Source organism: Balaenoptera physalus (genome assembly GCF_965194825.1).
Source record: "Balaenoptera physalus genome assembly, chromosome: 5".
Taxonomy (NCBI): Eukaryota; Metazoa; Chordata; class Mammalia; order Artiodactyla; family Balaenopteridae; genus Balaenoptera; species Balaenoptera physalus.
The window spans coordinates 56,382,436-56,408,699 of NC_138884.1; the positions used below are offsets into that span (position 1 = coordinate 56,382,436).

General features: G+C 40.4%; 2 protein-coding genes across 4 annotated transcripts in view; both read right to left on the minus strand.

The window, feature by feature from the left end:
• Window positions 1-26,264, minus strand: part of FRAS1 (Fraser extracellular matrix complex subunit 1) — a 443,799-nt gene that overhangs the window by 381,960 nt on the left and 35,575 nt on the right.
• The window catches only part of MRPL1 (mitochondrial ribosomal protein L1), a 220,372-nt gene continuing 200,431 nt past the window's right edge, over window positions 6,324-26,264 (minus strand). The window contains exons 13-14 of one of the 3 annotated variants that reach the window (XR_014264278.1): window positions 17,041-17,158; window positions 6,324-15,037 (exon numbers count right to left, since the gene is read on the minus strand). The gene's annotated coding sequence lies outside the window, so the exon portion shown is untranslated. Of the gene's footprint in view, window positions 17,159-26,264 lie in introns of all 3 variants that reach the window. The other 2 variants (XR_014264279.1, XR_014264280.1) reach the window with 2 other exon arrangements.

A 26,264-nucleotide genomic window follows, 5' to 3' on the forward strand; every position in this document is an offset into this window, starting at 1 on the left:
AACTAGGAAGCAAGTCTTACCAGACACTGAATCTGTTGGTGCCTTGATCTTGGATTTCCAGCCTCTAAAACTGTGAGAAATAAATTCCTGTTGTTTATAAGTCAGCCAGTCTAAGGTGTTCTGTAAGAGTGTCCTGAACAGACTGACAGAAGTCCACATACAGAAGAGCAATTTAGTGACACCATCCCCCTAGCCCGTTGCTTTCAATGTAACAGCTCCAGGAAGCCCTGTGGGGAATCTCACCATGGCACACACAGAGGGGCAGGGCATCACTGTGGTGCATCAGGTCTCTGTCCCCATAAACTACTACTCCAGGGCTTCCCTGGTGGCGCAGTGGTTGAGAATCTGCCTGCCAATGCAGGGGACACAGGTTCGAGCCCTGGTCTGGGAAGATCCCACATGCCACGGAGCAGCTGAGCCCGTGAGCCACAATTACTGAGCCTGCGCGTCTGGAGTCTGCGCTCCACAGCAAGAGAGGCTGAGATAATGAGAGGCCCGTGCACCGCGATGAAGAGTGGCCCCCGCTCGCCGCAACTAGAGAAAGCCCTCGCACAGAAACGAAGACCCAACACAGCCAAAAATAAATAAAAAAACAAAAAACAAAAAAAAACTACTACTCCAGCTTAAGAGTTTACTCCCCAGTCATTAGCTGCATGGCCTTCCACAGGTCACACGTCTTTGAGCCTCTTCCTCATCCAAGAGCTAATGAGATTAGGTTGGGTGCCATCTAGAGTGGCCCCCAACTCTAAATGCTAGAATCTACTTCCCATAAGATCAGTCTCAGTGCAACACCTCTCGCCCCTCAGGTTCCTCCAGCTCTTAGTTAAAAGAACGTACAGTTGTTGATCCTCATTACTCACCAAATCCATATTTGCAAATTCATCTACTGGCTAAAATTTATTTGTAACCCCCAAATCTATATTTACTATGCTCTCATGGTCGTTCGAGGACACAAACAGAGCACTGAAAAATTTGACTCACCTGACATGCACATTCCCAGCTGAAGTCAGATAAGGGGGCTCTCTGCCTTCTTGTTTCAGCTCCCATACTATAAACAAGGGTACCTTTTTTACAGTCTAGTGCCACCTTTGTCACATTTTTGCACTTTCTGTTGGTGATTTTGCTGTTTAAAATGGCCTCCAAGTGTAGTGCTGACGTACTGTCTGGTGTTCCTAAGTTCAAGAATGTTGTGATGATTCTCACGGAGAAAATACACATGTTAGAAAAGCTTTGTTAAGGCATGAATTACAGCGCTGTTGATCATGAGTTCATTGTTAATAGATCAACAATATACATTAAATAAGGTGTGTCTAAACAAAAACACACATAAAACAAGTTTGTGTATTGATCAGTTGATGAAAATGTTGTGATCAGAGGCTCACAGAAGCCCTACCCTGCATTTCTCCTAGAAGCAATGGTTCAGTCATTGCTAATACAGTGTTGGTGGCGACTTTATAGAATATAACTGTTGCAAATAATGAGAATTGGCTGTATACCCTCAGAATGGACTTCCATATACAGTTCTGTAGAAATATAAAAAGCATCCCCTAGAGTTGTTCAGTGCACAACTTGCCCAACCATATGCACCAGCACTGTCCTTGAGATACAATCCAGTTAGAATGGATATTATTGAAAAAACAAAACGAAATGAAAACTCCTACCCTTAACATACCCAAAATAAAAAAACTTTTCCAGAATTAGTCAGTGCTCATGATTGCATATGACCTGGGCTCCTTGACGTGGGTATATCCATCTAGGAACCTGAGTGTCTCCTGGAACGCCTTTCCTCCATCCCTCTTATGCTTACATCAGCATTCTGAATTTTGCAAGAAACAGCCCATGTGTTTCTAAGCTTCTTCCTCAGATCAGTTTGTAACTGTTATTAATAATTGCAGATGGTGTCCCCATGAGAGAGTTCTCCACAAATCCACTGCAAAAACACAGGGCAGTAGCAGTAAATAATTCATGCATACACCTGAAACTCCTACTAAGAAGATATACTGGGAGTTTTTGAAAGGAGAGGGAACACAAGAGCAGGAAAAAGGAAAAATAAAAAGGGAAAAATCACGAAGAAAGAGAAGGAAAGAGACAGAATGAAAGAGAAAGACTGAATATAAGAGCAAGAGTTTTAGAAATAAGTGCCACTTGAGAAAGGCATCAGCAACATGCATCAAAATTTGTTTCTATTTGTGAGTGTGGGGCGGGGCTTTTTGGCTTTGTTTTTCTTGTATAATATGGTTTGTTACTGGATGTCTCAAATATACAGTCAACCCAATCACACCACTCATGGCATAACAATTTCATAAATTAAGCCCATACAATTAAAGCCAGCATGCAACTGTCCTTTGAGGCTGTCAAAATTAGGATTAAAAAAAAAAGATCATTCTCCTTAGACTCTGAACTCAGACATGAGGGTTCAAATCCCACCCATACCACTAAGCTAAATGGCTGTCAGTAAGTGGTTTAACTTTTAAACTTCAGATTCCTCACTGTAACATGGGGATAATAACAGCATCTACCACATAAATGAAATAATGCATATAAAAGCACCAATCACCATATCTAGGAAAGGGTAAATGTCATTTATTAATATGATACTATAATTGATAACTCACATACTGATTTAGGTCACATGGGGGGCTTCAAATCAGTAGGTAAAACCACAGCATTGAACACATCTCCCAGAAATCCCTTTGGAGTTATCTATCATGAAAGGATTGATTCTAACAGGAAAAAGAAGAGAGAACAGCAATTTTCTTGTGAGTTTCTCAGGCTTTCCGCTTTTCTTCTCTCATTGCTAAGTAATGGATCAATCACTTCCCAGAGACCAAAACCAATCCTACAAGTGAAAATTATGTGGTTACAGGCACAGCTCTTGGAAACCACAGTGCTATTGCACTGTCATGAAAAGGAGGGACAAGTAACAGGAAAATAAACTTGAGAAAATGGGTAGCAGATGAAGGAAAAAAACCTCTAGGGCCAAAGTCTCCACCATGAGCAGCTCAGGAAGGAGAAATAAAGATTTCTGAGACCCAAAGAAAGGACTGCTACTCGTAACGTGTCCAGCATTTCTTAAGAGCTCAGAATACGTATCACAACACCTGCCTCCCATCGTGGTAAAAACAGTCTCGTTGGTTATGATCTATAGGAACCTGTCCAACAGCCGTCACTGCATGAACACTTATAATGGAATCTTGACTTTGAAATAACTATTTTGAGGAAAGGAATCATAAAATACATCATTAAAAAAGAAAGAAAGAAAAATACTGGCATCAGAGCATCAGAGAATTCCATGTCCTCCAGAGGCACAGTTCAGGAATCTTCTAGGTCAAGTACTGAAAATGCATGTGCAAGACGAACAAGGTGAAAGAAAAGAAAAGAAAAGGAAGAAAGAAAGAAAGAAAGAAAGAAAGGAAGGAAGGAAGGAAGGAAGGAAGGAAGGAAGGAAGGAAGGAAGGAAGGAAGAAAGAAAGAAAGGAAGAAAAGAAAAGAAAGAAAGAAAGAAAAAGAAAGAAAGAAAGAAAGAAAGAAAGAAAGAAAGAAAGAAAGAAAGAAAAGAGGCCAACATAGGGCTAAAGGTCTAAAGACACACTGTGTTTCTGTTGTCATCATTGATAAAATGAGTCACTTAATTTTACTCTCTCTGTTTAGAACATGATGTTCTCATGGGCCTTGAAAGAACGTTTTGGGTCATCTAATCCAACCCTCTAACCTGACTGTGAATCCTCAATATATACCTGTGGTTTTAAGAAAGGTGAGAGAGTTGAGCTGGGATATAAGAGTTGTCCACAAAAACACACAATGGGTGTGAGATCTCAATTCCACTTCCTCCCACCATCTTGGGCCTCACCAAGATCTTGGTCAACTGACACGTCCTCTGCTGTCAGTCTATCAGCAATCCCACTGTGGACCCCTTATTTTCCTCATCCATGTATCTTCTCACATAACTCCCCACAAGCCACTAACTATGGATCAAACGCCAAATCTGATCTCTCAGGGCTGCTGCACATGATTATACGAACCTCCCATACCCCTACAAAAGACTCCACTTCACCTCGCAGCTGGACCCTTGAGCAGGTCACTGATCCTTTAATTTGTCCTTGGTCTGCTCCCTTTGTCTGAGTCCAACTCACAAGCTGGAACAGTGAAGGCTGCCTTAAAGTTGGGAAAGAGAAGAAGGTTATGAGGGCTGGGTCCTGCCATGGATTTCTTACCCAGAAAGTCATTCGTGAAATTGCTGAGCCACGGAAAGACAAGGGCTATAGTTAGGAAGTGGAGATAAAGTTAAAGAGGCAGAGAAGCTGATTATATATCTAACTGGATGGGCTTAGGTTGACTTATAAATGGAAGTTAGGGATGAGAAGCCAGAAGTCAAGGAGCTAGAGAGAACAAGATGAGACACAGGGCCAGCAAACAGCTCCAAATCAAACTTGTAAACACAGGACCATCTGGCAGGACCATTCCTTCCGTGCAGACCCCCAGTATCTGCCCTGGGTGAGCCGACCAAGCCAGGATCCCTTCCATTTCACTCAGTGGCTGTGCCCCACTTCAACCACTCTTGACAAACCCTTTCTTCTCACACTGAAACCACCCCAATTACACCAAGCCACTCTCTTCACACCCACCTCCACAAATGCATTTGAATCTACTGCCGTCCCTTCTTCTTTTTAGCTTCTCAATGGAAGAAACATTCCTCCTTCTGTCCCAGGCAAAAATCTCTCTTTGTCTGCTCTCTATCACATTGTCTCCTGAATTACCTGTAGGAATCTATCATTGCTCCTCGCTCCCATATCTCCAGACACTCTTCCTCTAGTTGTCTCCTTACCTTAGTCCAAAAAAGTACTTACAACGCTGCAGTACTTAAATTGAGATTGTCATTTGTGCATTCATTCCACAAACATTAGCTATGGGCCCACTAAGAGCACGGCTGGACTGAAAGCTCTGAACACCCAAATTCAGAAAGCAGCTGTTGCTACTGCTTATGTTGCCAGAGATACTTTTTTGGTTTTGTTTTGTCTTATTTTAAGAAGCGGCCCATAAGGGACCACCAAACAAAGACCTCATTTCTTATATAAACACCGAACTAACTCTCAAGCGAAAGAGGAATAGGGTTGTTTTCCCAGCCAAACCTGAAGTAAAAATCAATAGCAACTGGCTGTCCCTCCTGACTTCCTACACCCTCTTCAGGGGGGGCTCTGGTCTGCACAAGGACACTTACTGGTAGGAGACCTGATGAGAAACCACCAAGAAACACAAGCCAGCACTGCGAGGGCACTGGCCTTACAAACCTGAACCATACACAGTAAGAGAGAGCGAAGGAATTTTATAGGCTAAGTTTGAGACCACGCTGAAATAGTACAGTACTTTAATAGGCCTGGTTAGTGAGTTCACTTAATAAAACAGACTATCCCCATGGAGATGGTCCCAGGTACCTACTTAACAGCAACTACTTAAATCCACGCCCAAGTTTTTACATAGTCCTTGATTTACTCTAGTTAATGCTGGCAAAATAATTTCACATTTTCCCATTCTTGTAGGATACATTCCTGAAAAAGTCATGAATAGTTAACTTTTTTTCTTCCCACCTGAATCTATGCTACTAGTCACTTAATACCAGTGGGTTTCCTGGCACGATGCTCAAATGCTCCAATGTTCTTTGCACCGCAGTAGATTTCAGCCCTGAAAAGCAGCTCAGAGGTAAACACGCCTTCCTAGTGCTAACATATCATCTTCTTCTCCAAGTGGCACAAATTGAGGTGTCAGGAATGGTGAGCAGTTTGGCTTCTGCCTAAGCTGCTTTTATTATGAAGACTTCACAGAGACATTTTCAACACAATAGTCATTCCTCTCTCCCGACTACACAATTCCTCTATAATCATAAAGATGCAAACACTCTCCTCACTTGGTATCGAAAGAAATAGTATAATAATTCTGTAGGTATGGGTGGGAGTGGTGGGGGAGGAAGAAAGAAAAATAGTCTGGATGGGGTAGAGGAGCCTCAAGGAAAGCTGGGCTGAAAGGAAAAGTCCGCCATGGTTCTGCCTGGCTCAATCAAACAGATCTAGTGGAGAAGGTTTCTATAAATTTAAACCTCTATAGCAAATCCTATGTGATTATATATCAGTCTCAGAATGTTAATACTGGAAAGAATTTATTCCTCTGAAAAACGCTTTCACCCAAGGCACAATGAAAGCACACGAGAATGCAGCAAATCTTCAAAAACTTGCATATCTTAAGGAAAAAAATGTAATTTTTACTTCAAGTGTTAATAACACCTGAAAGAAGTCAGAAAATATCAGAACCAGCAACTTGGTTTCTTTGGTACGATAGCTTAATGGCAGCAGAAATCATGGCTATTAACACTAAAGCCTGCAGCAAACTCTCCCCAGAAGCTATGAGCTGCCTGAGGGTAGAGCCGCGGCTGTCCCCATATCCTCCATGCCTGGAGCCAGGGTGGACACTCAGTAATTGTTTAGGAATGAAGGAGGTTAATGAATGACTGTTCAGTTGAATAGGCTTTTGGAGTTGGTTGAAACTCTCACAGTTTCAACTTTTTGAGACAGAAGATGGGAAGTAAAGTTAAGATGTGAACCAAAATGATTCTGATTTGGCTGGACTTGATTAATACCATCACTGCTAGCAGTAATATGCAGCACTGAGTTTGTAATCAGTGCTACTACAGCTATTAAATGCATAAAATCTAGTCGATATATTCCTATATATAGTTCCTATATTCCTGTAACCTACCCTGTAATCTAATTATACCTGAAGCTTAATGTAATCATTCCAGTTCAGAATTTATTGAGCTTTTTTTTTTTAAAGATTTTTTTTTAATTTAATTTAATTTTTTAATTTAATTTTTTTTTTTGGCTGCATTGGGTCTTCATTGCTTCTCGCGGGCTTTCTCTAGCTGCAGCGAGCAGGGGCTACTCTTCATTGCGGTGCACGGGCTTCTCATTGCAGTGGTTTCTCTTGCTGCGGAGCACAGGCTCTAGGAGTGTGGGCTTCAGTAGTTATAGCACACAGTCTCAGTAGTTGTGGCACACAGGCTCTAGGGCATGCAGGCTTCAGTAGTTGTGGCACGTGGGCTCTAGAGCGCAGGCTCAGTTGTTGTGGCGCACGGGCTTAGTTTTTCGTGGCATGTGGGATCTTCCCGGACCACGGCTCTAACCTGTGTCCCCTGCATTGGCAGGCGGATTCTTAACCATTGTGTCACCAGGGAAGTCCTATTGAGCATCTTGTATGTGCCAGACGCTATGCTAGAAATGAGGTATATATAACTGGAAAAAATTGGTCACTGTCAATAAGGAGCTAAAAAGTCTGGAAGGGGTGACAGAAATATAAACAAAAACAAAAAACAAGCCCCCAAAAAAAAGCATTACATGCAATAATAGAAGTAGGTACAAGGGAGAGAAGTAGAGCAAGGAGGGATTAATACTATATTTAGGGGCGAGGGAAAGCTGCATAAAGAGAACATCTGGGCAGAGCTTTGTTTGAAAGAGCAATTGGAGTTGCCAGTCACATAAGGTATGGAAGAGCAGGCCAGGAATCCAGTAAGGGAGCCCCACGGGCAGACACAGAAGTGAGAAGCAGCTTCACGTCTGGGGGAGTGAATAAGTAGGTGCCAAATTGGAAAATGAGTGAGAAAAAAGAATGGAAGGTAAAGAGCTGAGAGTTGGGGAGAAACCAGATTAAGACGAGCCTTGGCAACCAAGGAAAAAAATCTGGACCTCATCCTGAAATCACTGAGGGACCACTGAGGGTTTTAGGCAAGGGGAGGTGAGGAGATCAATTTTAGAAAGATCACTCTGGCTTATAAACATCCTTGATTACCAAAATTTCCGTTTCTAGACTCTGGGAGTACTTATTGCTTCTCTCAAGTTGCCACTGAGCCGTCTTGTCCTGTCACTTCTATTTTGTGTAGGCCAGTTTTTTCATTTTTTGGTTTTTCTGTTTTTGGAGGGGTTTTTTTTGGCCGCGCTGCACAGCTTACGTGATTTTAGCTCCCAGACCAGGAATTGAACCCGGGCCCTCGGCAGTGAGAGTGCAAAGCCCTAACCACTGGACCGCCAGGGAATTCCCTTTAGTATGCAAGTATTAATTCCCTAATTTAACTTCACATACCGGGAGCCATGGATCCTTTCTCAGGTTCTTTATTTTCCATGGGTTTACCACAATATTCTCAACTCAGTATCTGCATCCATGACCTCTCTCCTGAACTCTGGACCCTAAAATGCAATTGCCTAATCACTGTCTTCCCTTGGCTTTTTCACGGGTAGCTCAGAGTGAGTTTGCCCAAGATTTGCTTCATTGTCCTTCCTCTAAACCCGCTCCTCCTGTGTTCCCTCTCTCAGCGAATAGTATCTCTATTCATCCAGTTGGCCTGAGCCCAGAAACCTAGAAGTCATCCTTGATTCCTCTTTAATTACCAAGTCTTACTGACCTTACTTCCTTAATGTCTCTTAAATCCCTACTCCTCTCCACCCCAGCGCTACCACTGTGGTCAGCACCACCATCATTCACTCTTGCCCCATCCAATCTGTTCTCCAGGCCACAGCCAGAGCACAGACATCTTCATGAAAAAATGCAACACTGATCATATCTCTCTCTAGCTCAAAACCCTACAATAGTTCCTATTGCCTTAAGATAAAGTCCAAACCCCTTAAAAGGTTTCCAACCCTTCATTAGTAAGCCCAGGATTCTCTCTTTAACCTTATCTCTCACCACTTCCCTCCCCCTACTCCACATTCAAGCCATTCTGAAATGCTTTTAGTTCCTCCAATATGCTATTCTCCCCTCTCTTCCCCTCTCTCTCTCTCTCTCTCTCTCTCTCTCTCTCTTCCTGCCTCCCTCTCTTTCTCCCTCTCTCAGCTTTCAGGTATATTGTTCCCCTTGCCTGCAACACTAGCCCATCCTTTACCCATTCTCTTTAATAATTGTTTAATCACATCTCCATCAAGACTTGGTTCCATGAATACGGGATTGCATCTGTCTGATTCACCATATCCTAGTGCCTAGTAAAATGCTGCACATACACTAGGAGCTTAATAAGTATTTTATGAATGAAGGAATTAATGAATATTGGGGTTCATTCTGAGTGGCTTTTAATTATCCTCAGGCAATAATTTCAAGCTTCTATTCATCTGCTTGTAATTGGAACAAAAGCTTTGACTAACACAAAATAAATATATTCTAGAGGACTCCATGCACATGCAGGAAGTTGGTGGGAGGTACACTGGGTCAGCAATGCTTTCCCCCTTTACCTTCTTACTTATTCATTGTTTCATGATCTATGATTAGACATGTGATATGGTTAAAAATCTGAATCAATACTGGAATTGTACAACGTGCTAGGTTCAAAAATAAAGCAAAAGATAGAAAGAAATTTGAGGAAGGGAAGGCGGACTGGTCCAGCTCTGCACAGATAAATAAAACCAAGAATTTTCAACACAATGAGTAGCTCGGATTTGCCTATTACGCTGCGGCGGCAGATGCCCTAAATAGATACAGTCCTTGTCCTTTAGGGATCTAGATTCCAGACTCTAGAATCTAAGATAGACAACACACGTCCAGGTCACATCAACATCTTTAACTTCCGGCACCCGAGGATCATCATTTAAGAGCTATTCATATTCCAACTGCCATAGGTGGCCATTCTGAATGAAATCTGCCTCACGTGTGATGAGACAAAAAGATCCAGCCAAGTCTACTGTGCTGCTTTAGACAGATCACATCATAGCTATTTCACTGCAAAACATACACAGTCCAATCTGAAGCAGAGCTCAAGCATAACCAAAGAAGTCTTTGTTTATACAATAAAACTGAAGGGTGGCAGAGTCTGATAAAACACCCCTTGCCTACTATCCAGCAAGGGGATAAATCTCCCAAGCCAGGCTGGCTAATTCCTGCACTATATTAAGTGCTTTCACATGGTGTGCCAGCATGCACATAAGGCAGAGTGTGCTTGATTACATTACTTGGTGACTAGGGCCCTGCAGACTCACCAAAAGAAGGAATGCAGGCCAGCACTGCACTCAAGCCTCTCACTTTAACTGGGGCTCCCACTCCCTTACAGAGGCTCCGGCGTGCTCCCAAGATGTGGAGGGCTTGCTTTAAGAAATTTAAGCCTCAGCAAAGAGTAAACATCTATAATCAGAGGCACTGGATGAAACTGTTCAAAGGAATTTGTTTTACTTTAGCCTACCCTATTGAGCAGGATCTTAACCAGGCCTCTTCCTACCCTGGTAATTATATGAAAATTTGTATACGTCATTACTGTTCTAAGCAGAAAGATCAGACCAGGCTGCTAGATCATAAATATTCCAGAGAAGGCCAAACTGGTGGCAAGACTGGATAAGAGATTTCTGAACTTTCATTGCATTCCCAAAGAAACCTGGTGGCCCAGAAGAATAAAGTACCAAAGCATCCAGGGGCTGTACTATCTGTACAAGGTTCCCTGGCTATCTTCCTGGATGTCTTCCTTGATTTGTCTTGGGATTAGGAAGCCACATTTCAATTTCCCACGAAGTATTATAGCAAAGGTTATCAAGCCGACACCAGACCACCACCATCCGTCCATCTCATCTGTATCATAGCTCCAGACCTAGGTTCAAAACCTAGGTTCTCACCCCACTTGCAGCAAGATTTTAATTCAGTTGAGATCACGTCAGAGAAAGCTTAGGAACTGGGTCTAAGTGTCCTAAGATTCAAAGACTTAGAGGCCATAAATCATTCCGGAATAGACCCCAAAAGTCAGCAACCCCCAAGAGTATGCTCAATCCTGCACTGAGATAATCCCTGAGGTCAGACATGGTACCAAACTGCCTCCTCCAGAGCACGACTGGCTGAGGCTGCAGCTCTACACACACGCCCCTTTCCTCCTGCCACCTGGACCCCTACGGAGAACAAATCAGGGCTAATGGGGGCTTCTCTGCATTACACCATCTTGCCATGGGACCAAGACTCCTATCCAGAGAACTGAGGGGAATGAGAGAAACATGAAAGATGTTTTGATAATCTCAGAAATAAGCCGTATTGAGAATATGTAGTACTTCTTGGATAACTCTAAATTAAACCTTAGAGGGCTTCCCTGGTGGCGCAGTGGTTGAGAATCCACCTGCCAATGCAAGGGACACGGGTTCGAGCCCTGGTGCAGGAAGATCCCACATGCCGCAGAGCAACTAAGCCTGTGAGTCACAACTACTGAGCCCACGTGTCACAGCTACTGAAGCCCGTGCGCCTAGAGCCCGTGCTCTGCAACAAAGAGAAGCCACGGCAATGAGAGACCCATGCACCGCAACAAAGAGTAGCCCCTGCCCGCCACAACTAGAGAAAGCCCGCAAGCAGCAATGAAGACCCAACACGGCAAAAATAAATAAATAAATAAATAAACCTATTTTTTAAAATAATAATTAATTAATTAATTAAACCCTAGAGATAAATCCATGTATGGAACAGTCCCATATGCTAATGAAGGCAAAGTTGATTCTTGCCCTGCTGCCACCATTGCAGAGGAGAGAATTATTTTGTCATTTGAACTCACATAAACAAGGTTTGTTATTGTTGTTGTTTTATTATTTATAAGGAAAATTATTTGTTTGGATTTAAGATATTTGGCATATATATTGGTCATAAGAAATGAGTGTACATTTTAAAGAAACCAAACATGCTGTCAACTCCAAAACGAGCAGAATATAAGAAATTCCAATATACTTGTACTCTGTTCGAATACGTTCTAGGCAGCAAATAGTTAAGTCTGAGATACATCCATTTATAACTTTAAAAAATTCTCCCCATCAGTCTGATTAAAGCAAAAGGACAAGGAGCAAACAGGAAAAAAAGATGTATTTTACAATTGTTTTGCTTCAGTAGACAAGCAGAGAAAACAGACAAGAGAGGCTCTTCCTCTCTCCTCAGTGTAGTAATATTAGCTGCTTCTGGAGAGCATAATCTCAACCACCCAATTACAACACCAGCCGTCAGTCAAGACGTTTTGTTTGTTTCCATTACCTGATGGTGATGATCTCGAAATTAGAGTTTCCCATACCTTGGTCCACCGACCAGTCATCAAATCACCTGGGAAACTTGTTAAAAGTAAAGATTTGGCTCTCCACCTTTGTCCCACTGAATCACAATCCTCAGAACTGAGTTAGGTGTCTGAGTTTTTAATAAATACCTTAACTGACTATAACTCAAAGTCAGGGTTAGGAACCACTATTCTAAAAAGTCTGACCTGAACTTGCTGACATAACTTTTGAGGAACTATTAGAAATATAATAAAAGTATTAAAAGAAAGAAATATTGATTCAGTACAGCCATTTGATGGTTTTGGTTTGGCCATTTCATAACTGCATTAACTAAGAAACAAGCAGCCACGTACAGAATCTGTTTGGCAAAGACAAGTACGTATCACTACTCTTGTAGTACCTTCACAAGCCATTTCTGGAGGCCAAAATATTAATGATTTGAATCTTAATTATCTGTATAGCATGTTAATATTTTCAAAGCCCATTCACAAGCCAGAGACCTCAAAAAATAGCTATCAGGAAGGAGAGTCAGCTAATGGAAAAGCTCACACATGGCTGAGGTATAAAAGATAATAAAATAAATTATAGATTCATGATTTCCAGATTTATGGATCCCAGAGGGTAAGTTAAATTTATAAATATATACATGAAATGACTGTAGGATTCCTTTAAAGCAATGGTAAAAGCCAGATTCTTATTAGGTATTTGTTGATTATTCATTCATTTCATTTGTTCAGTTAGTTTTCTATATTGCTTTTCTACACATTATTATAAGGTGATGTTATTACAGTTTTTAATCAAGCATCAAAAACATGCCTAACCACATGTAATTAGACGTGTTCCCTTCTTACTTTGAAGAATGCTTAATTCAACTAAAATTTAGATTTATTATGAAAAAACATAGAAAGCAGGGCAATATACTCATTAAAGTAAAGGAGATTATCAAAGAAATTCTCAATATAGTTAAAGAAAAACGGGATGTCAAACATTCCAAAAATTGCTTTTTATTGTATTTTTTCAAATATTGTGCTTTTAAAGCATACATTTTTCCCTCTGATTCAGAATCCTTTACCATCTCTTGAGAGCACTCCATCTAGGGATGTAAATGTGGCAGCAGTAGGCCTGTCTTCCCCTCACATTACTCTCTTAGCTTTCCAGTTTGTCTAGTTTCTATCCTAATCAACTCTTGATGACTTTTGCATTGTGGCAAAACAGAACCTCCTCTTACATTTCACAATTTATGTACTGATTTCAAGTTCGGTCATGTTTCATATTTTAGCCTATTTCCAACAGTTGCATTTTTTCTCCCTGGGATGTTAAAATCCCAGTATGTTTGAAAACAATAGTGGGGAGCATACATCCTCTCCCCCACCATCTCTAGTCAAATGAAACAAAAAGTGAATTCATATGGGTCTTCATAAGCACCAAGGAGTCTCCTGTCCCATTACCCCTCCTTATTTCCTCCCCACACCCCCTGAGAAGAGCAATAAGAGGTCCTGGTTTAGGACGTCAGGATCTCTCCTGTCACCGAGTCTTTCGCTATATTGAGAGAGGAAACAGAAAAGCACATCTAGGGTGCTTTGAATAACCACATTTCTAGAACTTAATGATGCCTGTCAACCACCCCACTCTCTTTCCCCTCTTCCAAAATGAGGATTATGAGTGAATGTTATATAATCCTATAAAAACATACTGTGTCGGGTAAACCCAACAGTCCAGAGCAGATGTGGAAGGCAGTGACTCCCATTAAACATTTACTCTCTAAAGATTATGCCAACCCTAGCCTGAGTGTTGGCTTCAGAACAAGATACACTTTCAGACTGGCAAGAGCTATCCACACGGAGCTACGTGATGCCACGAGGAGAGACTGGGGAACAGCAGGCTTTCTAAAGAATTTGGATCTAAAGTAAAGAAAGGCTGGAAAGGAAATCAACCCACTGCTGAGAAAACAAATAAATCCAATCAATTTAAATCAGAAGAACAATCAATGGAGGAAGGCAACATGAAGCAAGGTTAGGATGAACACTTTGTCTGAACCTCAGGATTAGTTCAAATTTATTACAAAACGTAACAATATGAAACATTCTATAACTTTAGCAGAAAATTGTTGCAGGACATGAAATACAGGATAAAGGTATGATTCCAAGACGAGGTTTATTTTCTTTAACATATTGTTAAGTAAGTATTAATTATTTGCTTTCTTTTTAAATTTTTAGTTAAAAGATCCCCTGATCCTACTGTAAATTCCTGAAAAAAAAGCATTTGGCCTTTCATATCTGTACCACCATCACTAGCATGGTAGGCATACCAGCTATGCAATGAATTTCTGCTGAACTGACTGAATGAATGAACAAAGTTACATCTCATCTTCTCTTTTTCTGAAATGAATTAACAAACAGCATGAAAGCAAGCAAAAAAATGCATATGGTGAATAATCTTGCTAGCAAGACCAAATCTACTTATTTAAATGAATAAAGACAGTGGTCTGCACAAGTATATATCGTACAGCACAGGGAATATAGCCAATATTCTATAATAACTTTAAATGGAGTATAATCTATAAAAATTTTGAATCACCTGAAACTAACATAATATTATAAATCAACTATACCTCAACAAAAAAAGAATTAAAAAAAAAAAAGATAGTGGTCTGCACTGTATACAGATAAGACTAATTGTGTCCATACCCTAATTGTTCAAAGGAAGAAAAATCTGGTGGGTGGCACCAGATCTCCCTCTTCTCTACATGTCTGCCAAGACTGTTTCCAGACTTCTCACTATCTCTTGCCCTTGATAGATGTATACTAAATATTCTTAAAATCATTTTTGACATTACAGAGCAAACATGTTAAGATTATAGTGGCCAAGACAACTGTGGTGAGTCTGGTGCAAGCTTGGCTCATGTGCAGTGCAGCAGCCTCTCAAGCGCCTTCTGTTCCAATTTATTCCTCAACATCTGATTTCCACCTTGTGTTTAATGTCAAAGTTGTCACAACCTCTCCTGGACGCAACTGGAGTATAATATTGAAAAAAAAACACTGTCGCGGTTCCCTAGCGATACAGGAGGTTCTAGCCGAGGGCGCTGAGCTAAATGAGCTCTGAGCATGGAGGAGGCTACTTCCCACAAGTGGGTGTTCCACTCCAGCTGACCCCATCAAATGCTGGGGTCAGGACGGTGCAGGGGCTGCTATCTGGCCTGCCCGGCACAGAGCTTAGCTCCTCCCATCAGCATAACTGATCTGCAAAGCTAAGGTGAGAAACTGTAACACACCACTCTTCATAAATGGACATCCCTCACCAGGCCCATCTCTCTAATTCTGTCCCCAACCCCCATCTGCACTCCATCCCCGTATCCTAGGAGGAAAAGATCTACGAGAAATGACTGTAATCTACACACAAAGACCCCGAAGGTCACCTGACAACCGTGGCCTCTCAGAAGGCAAGAAAGTACTGAAAAACTTGCAGTTTTTGCGACTCCAGGTATATTAAAATATTGAAAAAAATGACTATTCCAGATGTTTTATTTAACAATTTAAATTTAAATTGTTCAGTGAATGTCTTCGTCAATACTGTTTCTGTATCCAAGAGTTAGTGGCTCCTGGAGATAATACAAAAAGTCTAAATACTGGTCCCTTCATGGTTTTCAGGCTGGTTTCAGTAGGCTTTCCTCAGAGCTCCCCTATAGCCACGTCCAAAGTCCCTGAACCCAAGATACTCTTATTTGCCTTCCTATGTCTTAAAGGGAGAAGCAGAAAAAGCCGATCATTAGGAAGAAGAAAGCGGCTTCCCCTGCCTCTCTTTGTGCTCCAGAATAAGCAGAGGTGGGTACTGGCATATTCCAGGTGTAGAAGATAAAGCCACCCCTCCCCCGACTCCCAGCACACACCACTATCTCCAGAAGTGTTTTGTTATTCTACGAACGGGATGCAAATCTAGATACATTTTCACTTTGGTTTAAAGAATAGGAGAATTTCTCAATGTTCGACTTCTGTGCTTGTTTTTCCTTTGGATGAAACTATTTTACTCTTTCGTCCCCTTCCCTCAGATCCTAGACAGGGTGAGTGCACACATTATGTGGCAATAAATTTAGATATGTCTGACTGAGAGAAATCTGTAGTAATGTGGTAACTTCAATCTCAGGGTAATAAAATCTTCATAATAGTCCTCATTACTTCATCGATCCGGTTTACACAGCTTACTAATAGAAATTCGTTGTTGTTTTTTTTTACCTTTTTCCCACTTTTTCGGCCTCTTCTCCAATTTTCAGCTTTTACTTTAACTATACCGTTTAGCTAGAAGTTAAAACACCTTTGTGAAGGTGGTACTCAGTGCCATCCTAACTCAGAGAATTAAGGGGAATTTGTAGAGTCGTTCAGTAAAGTTCATACTCAGTGCGATAACGATCACAGCCAACGTGTACGGAATGAATCCAATTAGCATATGGGTACTTAGAGTTCATTCATTTAATAGGAAGTGACATTTTGATAACTAAAGAATTGAGCCATTAACACTCTCTGGTTACAACCTGTCTGACAGATTCTCGGCATGAACTTCACTAATTGAGTTTTCAAGGACTTAGGTGAGGATTAGTGAGGGGATGGATCTCGTGCTCCGTTTCTTCTGTAAAAGTGCTTCTGGAGGTCCTGTGGAAATGGCTCCCTTTCTGGGAAGTATCTAAGAAAGTACGTTCAACAGTTTGGAAACAGAAGAAAATTGTTCTAATTTGGGGGGTTTTTTTCTTTTGAAAATCACCATATTCAACCTTGATTAAAGAAATTCAATTGGTTAGAACATTTTGGCAGTGTGCCTTTCAAATTAAAAAAAATGGTACTGATATAAATATGCAGTTTTAGGTCTTGATAGAGCCACTGCAATCTCATTGGGGTATTAAAGGGGAGTAGATTTTATGTGGTATTTTGAGAGATTCTATGACTGTTTGCTAAATGAGTGAAACAGACCAATGAACACTAGCAGAGCGAACAACTGCACTCCTGAATTTTGTTCAGGGCCCTACCTCTACGTACGTCTGCTTTGCTCTTGTTCTAGAACCCTCTTTTAGAGTTCTTCATGTTCTGCCAGAATATCACATCAACATTCTTTCTGTCCTCCATTCAGCTGTCTTATCCTTCTTCCTATAACAAACGTGAAAACACATTACAGACTAAAAGCACTACACAAATATACGTTATTATTACAACTTAAGCCATAATGTGGTCCAAGAATATAAGGACCAGAAATTCTCAGTTAGAAATTTTCTTTAGATAGAAAATTCCAACTTTCTAGGCCAGGTACCTATAAAGAAATTCACTAACACTTCGGATGAAAAATGTTAAAAATTGTACTCTTGCTTTGAAATTATGGGGGAAAAGGAGACTGAGAATAAAGTTTTAGGTTCTTACAGACATGAGCACAGGAATACACCGAGTAATGTATTTTTTACTCCTACAACTTTTATCATCAAAACAATTCAAAACCATTATGTTGTCTTATGCCTGTAGGTGGAAAAAATAAACACAAGAACTGAATGTCGAAGCAAAACAAGCACAAGGGAGTTCTAATCCTAAACTTGTCTGCAGTTCACAGTCTAAACTAAAACATTTTCTTTTACAAACGTTTCTCAGCTTCTCCTTTTGTAAAGAAACAAAATCACACTTGTTGGGTCAGCCACTAGCTCTATGGAGTAAAGGTCCTACATAAATCAGTCTTACAACAATCTACGCTTTTAAGAAAATCAAGTTAACCATGTTTAAAAATTAAAGGATGTTTATCCATATTAAATGGTCCCAGTAGCCAGGCTAAGCACTACAGCAGCTCTTACATTCCCTCAAAGATTTACCACCAGCTTCTTTTCCCTTCTCCAGCACAGTCTTGCTTTAGACTAGCAGTAACCTAAGGTGGAAAGACAGTGGGCTTTGAAGCTGACAATACTTGACTACATTGCCCATTCTGCCCCTTCACAATGCATGTGATGTTCAGGAAATTCTCTTAGCTTCAATGTCCTTAATTGTACCATAGCGATACTAATACCCACACGTTGAAGATGGCTGGAGTATTAGATGAAATGAGACAGAGTAAGTCCCCTACATACAAACCTTCAAATTGTGAACTGTCAAAGATACGACCGTGCAGATAGAATTGAATCCAGCAAGGAACCAGAACCTGTGCCATCAATGTCAGGCAGGAGTGAAATTGCAGCTTGCCCTCCGTCTCCTATTGCTGATGATCCTTCAGCTCTACCATCTCCCACCAACTCTCTCTCCTGCAGTCGGTAAGTCTTCTTGCCTGTTCACTCAATGCCAGCCCCTGTATGCCAGCTGTTGTACTGTACTACTGTACTTCTCAAGGTACTGTACACTGTAAGATTAAAAATGTTTTATTTTTTTAGTTTGTTTTTTATGTATTATTTGTGTGAAAAGTATTATAAACCTATTACAATAAAGTACTATATAGCCGATTGTGTTAGCTGGGTACCTAGGCTAACTTTGCTGGACTTACGAACAAATTGGACTTATGAAAAAGCTCTCGGAACAGAACTCGTTCATATGTAGGGGACTGGCTGTATATAAACACCAGGAGCCAGGATCAGCTACATAATTGGTGGGGTCCAGTGCAAAATGCAAACACAGGGCACCTTGTTCAAAAACTACTAAAATTTTCAAGATGGCAACAGCAGAGCATAAAACCAAGAGCAGAGCCCTTCTGAGTGTGGGACCTGAGGTACTGCATGGGTCACACACTTGTGAAGCTGTCCTTGCCCAAGAGCATTGCAAGTATTCAATAAATGATAGGTATTATTAAAGTGCTTACTTTGATATGAACTTTTAACTTTTCAGAGTGTTTCACAGAGAGATGGTTTTCCCAATGGGGACACAACCCTCAGAGAATGGAAATGTCATTGAACAACTGCTGGAAAGCCACTGAATGTCTCTTGGCACAAATTTTCTCATATGTAGAACAGAGGTTGATTCAGAGAAGCGGTTTTCAAACTATGCTTTGAAGCTATGCTCTGAAGAATCCTTGGAGTGCCCTCAAAGACACAAAGGGCTGGGAAGAGGGAGCAAGCCAAGTGGGTCACTTTTTTTGAAACAGAGTGACTATGTTTGACTTTCTTACCTTCATTGGAAAAAATTGAGTTACATGAAAATAAATGAAAACTACTGGATTTGTTGAGCTTGCAATCTTTCCAATTTTAAGTTCTGTGCTCTATAATTGTTGTATCTTCACAACAACCTTAAAAGTAGAAGGATAGATAACACCACTTCCATTTGTTAAAGAACGTACAGAGTTTCTTTCCTGGGCTGCTTCTCTCCTCTCCAGCTTCCAGAAATTATTTCCTTTTAAGGATATTCCCTTTCTAGCTCCTCAAGAAACCCAGCTCCCTCTGAGGTGACTATAGCGTTAACGCGACCACAGTAGAGGAGGGAAGAGGGCTACCAAAGGGGATGAATTAGAGGTCAATTCAATATGATAATAAGCTATGTCCCTCATTTCTACTCAGATTGTGCCTCCTTTATATCCAACATCTTTCTCCCAAACCTGGAGTTCCCTTTCTTCAATCCCGCTCCACAAAGCACCCGGTTGCTATGGGTTCTTTCATGTAAGAGCTCACACTATGGAACCACACAGCCTGAGGCTGAATCTCCACTCTGCCACGTTCTCACCTGTGACCTGGATGGAGAACCCCTCCGGCCAGAGTTTTCTCATAGGGTTATTATAAAGATTAAATGCAAGAATATGTATAAACCACTTAGAACAGTGTCTGGAACATAGTAAGTGCTTTCTAAGTGTTTATTAAATAAATTAATAAACAAATTTTATTTACTTCCTACCTCATGTGCCCCTTCACCTCCATCTTTCAAAAGGTTGGTCCAAAGGATTTCACAAGCGGAGGGGAGGGCTGGAACAGGGGTCCAGGACAGGAGGAGTGCTCAGAGCCTGCTGTCATTCGCTAAGAACACACCTCCCATCACAGCCGTTGTTTCTGTCTGGAAGGGCCAGTTATAGAACATTCCAAATTTACTTGTCCTTACTCCATGCTTCACACCACCCCCTTTCAAGTACCGCATAAACATATGAAGTAAAAATAAGTTACTGAAGTCAGCCTCAACTTACAAATGACCCCGATGCACCAAGGTCACCTGTCTCCTCCTTCACTGCCCCATGCCTCTTCCCAGTCCCAAAAGCTGACACCTGGCTTGCAATGCCAGGGGAGCCCTTATAAATTAAAGCAATGAGGAGATTTTTTTTAAAACCCATGGGTACAGAATTAGAAAGAGAGGAAATGTAAAAAGAACAGACTGATCCCGAGTAAGCGCTCAGTTAGGGGGCCACTGTTATTGTCCCCGCACTAAAACCACCAGCACAAAAAGGGAACCACGTTCCAGAATGTTGGAAATGTTTGACTCTACTTGCGTATAAACAGTCTACAATTCCTACATTAAGAAGTTCATTTGAGTTCAACTCTAGTTTTTAAAATAAGACCTTCACTCAACAATATAAATTGAAGTAATTGCCACGTGTCAGAAGCTATTCTTGGTTCTGGGAACATGCTGGCCACTAAAAAGTGCATGCCCCCGTGGAACTCATATTTAGGGAATTAAGGGGCCATCGGGCACTCACATTTTAGTATGTGTGGTTAAAGCCACTGACATTACATATATCTTTATTTATTTATGTATTTATTTATTTATTTATGGCTGTGTTGGGTCTTCGTTTCTGTGCGAGGGCTTTCTCTAGTTGCGGCGAGCGGGGGCCACTCTTCATCGCTGCGCGCAGGCCTCTCACTATCGCGGCCTCTCTTGTTGCGGAGCACAGGCTCCAGACGCGCAGGCTCAGTAGTTGTGGCTCACGGGCCCAGTTGCTCCGCGGCATGTGGGATCTTCCCAGACCAGGGCGCGAACCCGTGTTCCCTGCATTGGCAGGCAGATTCTCAACCACTGCGCCACCAGGGAAGCCCCGATATTACATATATCTTGAGTCCTAACTTTATCTGGAGCATAAGGAGCAAAGAGCGCTTTGGAGAGAATCCAGACGCATCCTGACCAGCACACTGAAGAAGAGGATTATAGTGCAACTCAGAGTGGCAAGAAGACAATGGGAAAAGTAGAGAAACAGAACAAAAGGTAAAAGAGGACTAAAGACTAACTTCTTTTATCTTTGCACTTTTAGCCTAAAGCCGAGTCTCCTTTTCCCATACCACAAGATATCTGTCTCAGTTTGCTAGGGCTGCCTTCAGAGTATCACAGGCTGTGTGGCTTAAACAATAGATTTCTGGAGGTTAGAAGTCAGAGATGAAGTGTCAGCAGGGTTGGTTTCTTCTAAGGCCTCTCTCCTTGGCTTTTAGATGGTTGTCTTCTTCCAGTATCCTCACACGGTCTTCCTACTGTGTGTGTCTGTGTCCTAATCTCCTCTTCTTATAAGGACACCAGTCATTCTGGATTAGGGTCCACTCTAATGACCTTATTTTACCTTAATTACCTCTTTAAAGGCCCTATGTCCAAATACAGTCACATTCTGAGGTACTGGGAGTTAGAACTTCAACATATGAATTTAGGAGGACACAATTCAGTCCCTAACAGTCCTCTCTCTACTCTTAAGATCAAAACCAAGATAATACTATAGTGAGACTTCACCAAGCCTTAAATAGATCCAACCAGATTTTATAAACTATTTTGTGGGAAAAATATGTTCCAACTTCCAAATGAGCAAATTAAAAAATAAACTCTTAGAGTATCAATTTAGTAGACCATCTGGAAATAGTCATTTTTTTTACCCTCCTACAATGAGGCTTTCGTTGTTTGAATGAAACCTAACCAAGCAGGATCTAACCATTTGAGGATAGAATTTCTCCTCTTGAAAAAGTTTTGACACTTTTACATTCAAAATAAAGATCTTTCTGGTCAATTAGACAGGTTTTAAGCATTTCTTTATTTATACATATTCCATTGCTTTTATGATGGTGATTTTTAAATACGTCTCCTGATGAAGGGACCACTCACAGGAAGGGCATCGCTCCTGCTTGAACACAGGCTGAGTGCTAACTTCATTCTTTCTGGCTTCACAGGTTAAGTTGGCGCATGTGTGGCTTTAAACCAAGCAAAATTCCTAACTCTAGAACTTAATTTTAGTAAATTTTATGACAATTGGAAAATTCTGGCAAGTCATCACAGATGCTTTACCCCTCAAGGGGACAATGGCTTCAAGGGGGCAGCAAGTAGTATCCTTAATCAAACTGGGTAATTCTAGTTTATTATCTAAGCTGCCTCTCTGTAGTTCCTTACAATTCTGTTATTTTAAAAACCTCGTGCTCTTGATTATAAGTAGATTACTAAATCACTCTATGGAAATGCATACATTCTTTTTTTAATTTTTTAATTGAAGTATAGTTGATTTTCAGTGTTGTGTTAATTTCTGCTGTACAGCGAACTGATTCAGTTATATATATATACATATACATATACATATATACACATTCTTTTTTGTACTCTTTTCCATTATGGTTTATCACAGGATATTGAATACAGTTCCCTGTGCTATCCAGTAGGACCTTGTTGTTTATCCATCCTATATATAATAGTTTTGCATCTATCTGCAGCTAATGTTTTAAATGCTGCATTGTAGCCGTTAAATTTTCCCAGGCACTTGAAGGTTTATAAGAGGCAAAGCAGACTGACCTTGGTGTCTTAGTCTTGGCTCTATTACTTTCAGTGAAGCCTTGGAAAAGTTCCTTACCTTCCGCACGCCTGTTCTTCCATAAAATGGAAATGGTGACTGTAGCTACCTTGTAGGGCTTTGGAGAAGATTAACCGTGATGGACACATGTAAAGCACTTAATAGAATGTCTAGCATGTAAGTATATAGTAAATTGCAGTTACAATTATTAGTAGTAGTACACAGGCTTTATAAAAACCCTGTGAAGTAGGTACATACTATCATGTCCACTTTCAAAATGAAAAAACTGGGACTTGGAGAAGCTATCACTTGCCTAAACCCAAACAACCAATAAGTAACATTCTCTAACTCCGGACCCTGGAATTTACACTAAACCAAGATGAATTACAGGTGTTGATGAAATGTTTTTAGATAAATTGGCACTTACGCCTTTGCCCCTCCCCCCTCATTTTCACTAGCCATTCACATCCATGTTTGCTTCCAAAAGCTAACTGACATAGACATATAAGTAAATTATTCATGGCTTGTACCAACTATAGACTATAAGCAATATGTACTAATAATCAATACAGGTACCTCTTTGATATGTATAGTCATTAAAGAAACTAGCAACTGTGTTTTCACTGTGAAAATTAATTATTGCCAATTTCAAATGGAAAACAAATTGTTCAAATAAAGGTAAATGTTACATAAAGGTGTTGTTCAATGTGTTCTTCCAAAAATATCTCAGGACGATTTCAGGAAGCAATATTTGGTCACAAAGTTTTTAATTTGAAAATATGAAGAAAATTAAGAATAACATCTTTTATTGCTTGATCTTAAGCCTTTAATTTAATGTTAATTGGTGAATAAGAAACATATATTAACATTTATTTAAATAATAAATATCTTCAAAAAGAATTGGTGAATATTCTGGATTATAGAATATTTTCAATTCAGTTTTGTTTCTTTTGGGTCCACATTAACTCCAAGGAGGCTACAAAATAATAATTTATTGAGTGCTTATTCTATATCAAACACTTTATTAAATATATTAACCTGTTGGATTCCCCACAACTGCCCCAGGCATTAAGTACTATTATTATCCCATTTTACGGATGAGGAAATCAAAGCATAGGGATTCTGTAACTTGCGCAAGGACCAACAGCTGCTAAATAAAAGAACCAGAATATGAACTTAGATCATCTGGCTCCAGAGTTTACTCTCCTAAGTGGTACTTTATATGAATCAAGTACTCAACTGACAGTATATAAATAGATTCTGTTAATGGGCTTGAAAACAATCTGTTTTAGTAGGTTAAGCAATGACTATGCAATAATTAATTACACATTTTTTCTTAATGCAAGGTCAGATCTCAACTCAGCAAAATTTCCACCAAAAAAGGAGAGTTCCTATCACGTAGTTCATATGAGAACACTCCACATTATTATTAAGATTCTATTATAGATAAAAGTCAGAAAAATTCCAATTTTAAAACTTTTTAACCTAAAGATTTGAACATATATTGAATGCAAATAGGGGGAGAAAAGAATGTTTCATGTGGCTTTAACTCAGTTCGCCTCAGGAAGTCTCTGCTACCTCAACCCAAATATGTAAACTGGAGCACTTGCCATCATTTTCATTTTGAGAGAATTCTCCAAAGGCCTCACTTTTCGTCTTTTCCCTAATATGAGAGATGTTGTGTGTCCCAAAGTTGTTTGCAAATATATGGGTAATATAAAGATGTAGCACTGCATGCTTTCCTAATTTCACTTTTACAGTCACAAAAATCCACTTGGTTATTCATATAAATTTTTACCTATTCCTTTCGCACTGATGTTATGTTTCTAACTGCATGGTGATTTCCAGGTAGCCTGCTGTGACATCCCAGACTAGCCGTCAGGACTGGGGATGGGGTAAGGACATGGAAGTGGGCGCCATAAACAGACGAGCTGTGAGGCAGAGCTCACCCTCATTACCTGCAACATCATACAGCATCTGTTAAAACCTACTTCTGAGACTGCAGCTTGTAGTAACCTTAACAGAAATCACTGAAAATATATGCTTTGCATACAGAATTTCTCTAAATAGAACACTTTTAAATTGGTCCTTGGGGTGTCAGAGGATTTTTAAATTTTGTCTTCATAACTGTGTTCTTTCACAATTCACTAGCTTTGTGTCTTCAGATGCTAATTTCTTTTTCTACTGGAAAAGTTAATAGGCACCTCCACTTACAGCAGATGGTTCTTTTTAAAAAATAAAATAAAAATAAAAAGTTGAAGAGCATCTGGCCAGATATATCAGATCTGGTAGTTCACATTTTAAATACCTGTTATTTTTTATTTAACTTATTCAGGTAAAAATAATTTTAATCCTGGTAACTTAATCTCCTCTTCTGAAATCTTAATAAGGTTTTTATGGGAATAGATATTAAATATAATCAGTTGTCATAGTGGTATGAACACCGTTTTTCTTTTTCAATATAAGCAACATGTCCCAGTCATAACAGCTGAAAAAATAGAGATTCACTTCGATTTATATTTAGCACTTTCTATCTTAGCCTCTAGAAACCCTGTTAACTCCCTTCCATTACTGTAATGTTTATTTTTTCATGGCTTCTGCCCAGGCATTTGAGTTTTAAGCTGGTACTTGTGGTATTTTTCCATTTTGGAATAACTTTATCATATCTTGAATGCTTCTCAGTGCATACCTAATTATTCTTTTTTTGAGAGTGGCTTCCTCCTTTTGGCTGCTCCTGAATCAAGATGGGAATCAAGACGGGAATATGACCACAGGCTTGGGTTTGGAATTTTCCTGGGGTGAACCAGTATAGTAGTCAAAATAAGGGGTGACTGAATGAAAATTACATGTGCCTCATTGTGATCTTTCATGGATTACAAAAAGCAAAGGTTAAAGCCGATTGAGTTTTTCCCTTTCTCAAACCGTCACCCAATAAACGACTCCTCTGGGCTTTGCAGCTTCCACTTTGTGGACACAGACCACCTGGGTCGTATACACAAGATAGAGCCTTTGCAAGCTTTGTGTGGAACTGTAGGAGCTACTCTGAATCTTTGGATATACCTTTTAACCCATGATCTATGAATGCATCTGAGGGCGACAAAAGTGCAAAGAATAAGATTGTAAGGTCCTTCAAACTCACCTCCCTCCAGGTCCACGGAAGACCCCAAAAACAGCACCACCGCCATTGACGAAGCACCCACTATATGCTCGTCCTCGCAATAATCCATCCCACGGAACAGGAACCCAAAGGTTCCCACAGGTTAAATAAATAACATGTGTAAAATTACTTTGTAAGAAAGCAGAGCAGGATTTGACTCAGGTGCATCGTGAAGTCCCTTTTTTCTACCACTCTCACTCTACACTTCTCACCACGCAGCCACTGAGAGAATGAGAAGAACTGAAAGCTCCCAAAATACTAGCCTGGGAAGCGCTTCCCTCTGAGCCATCCAAGCTTCGGATCCCAAAACTGAAGCTTTATGATTTTTAAAAATAAATCTGTTTGAAAAAGCAATGCCCTTTTGAAAATCAGCCACAATCAAAGCCCACTGGAAAAATCCAGCATTACTC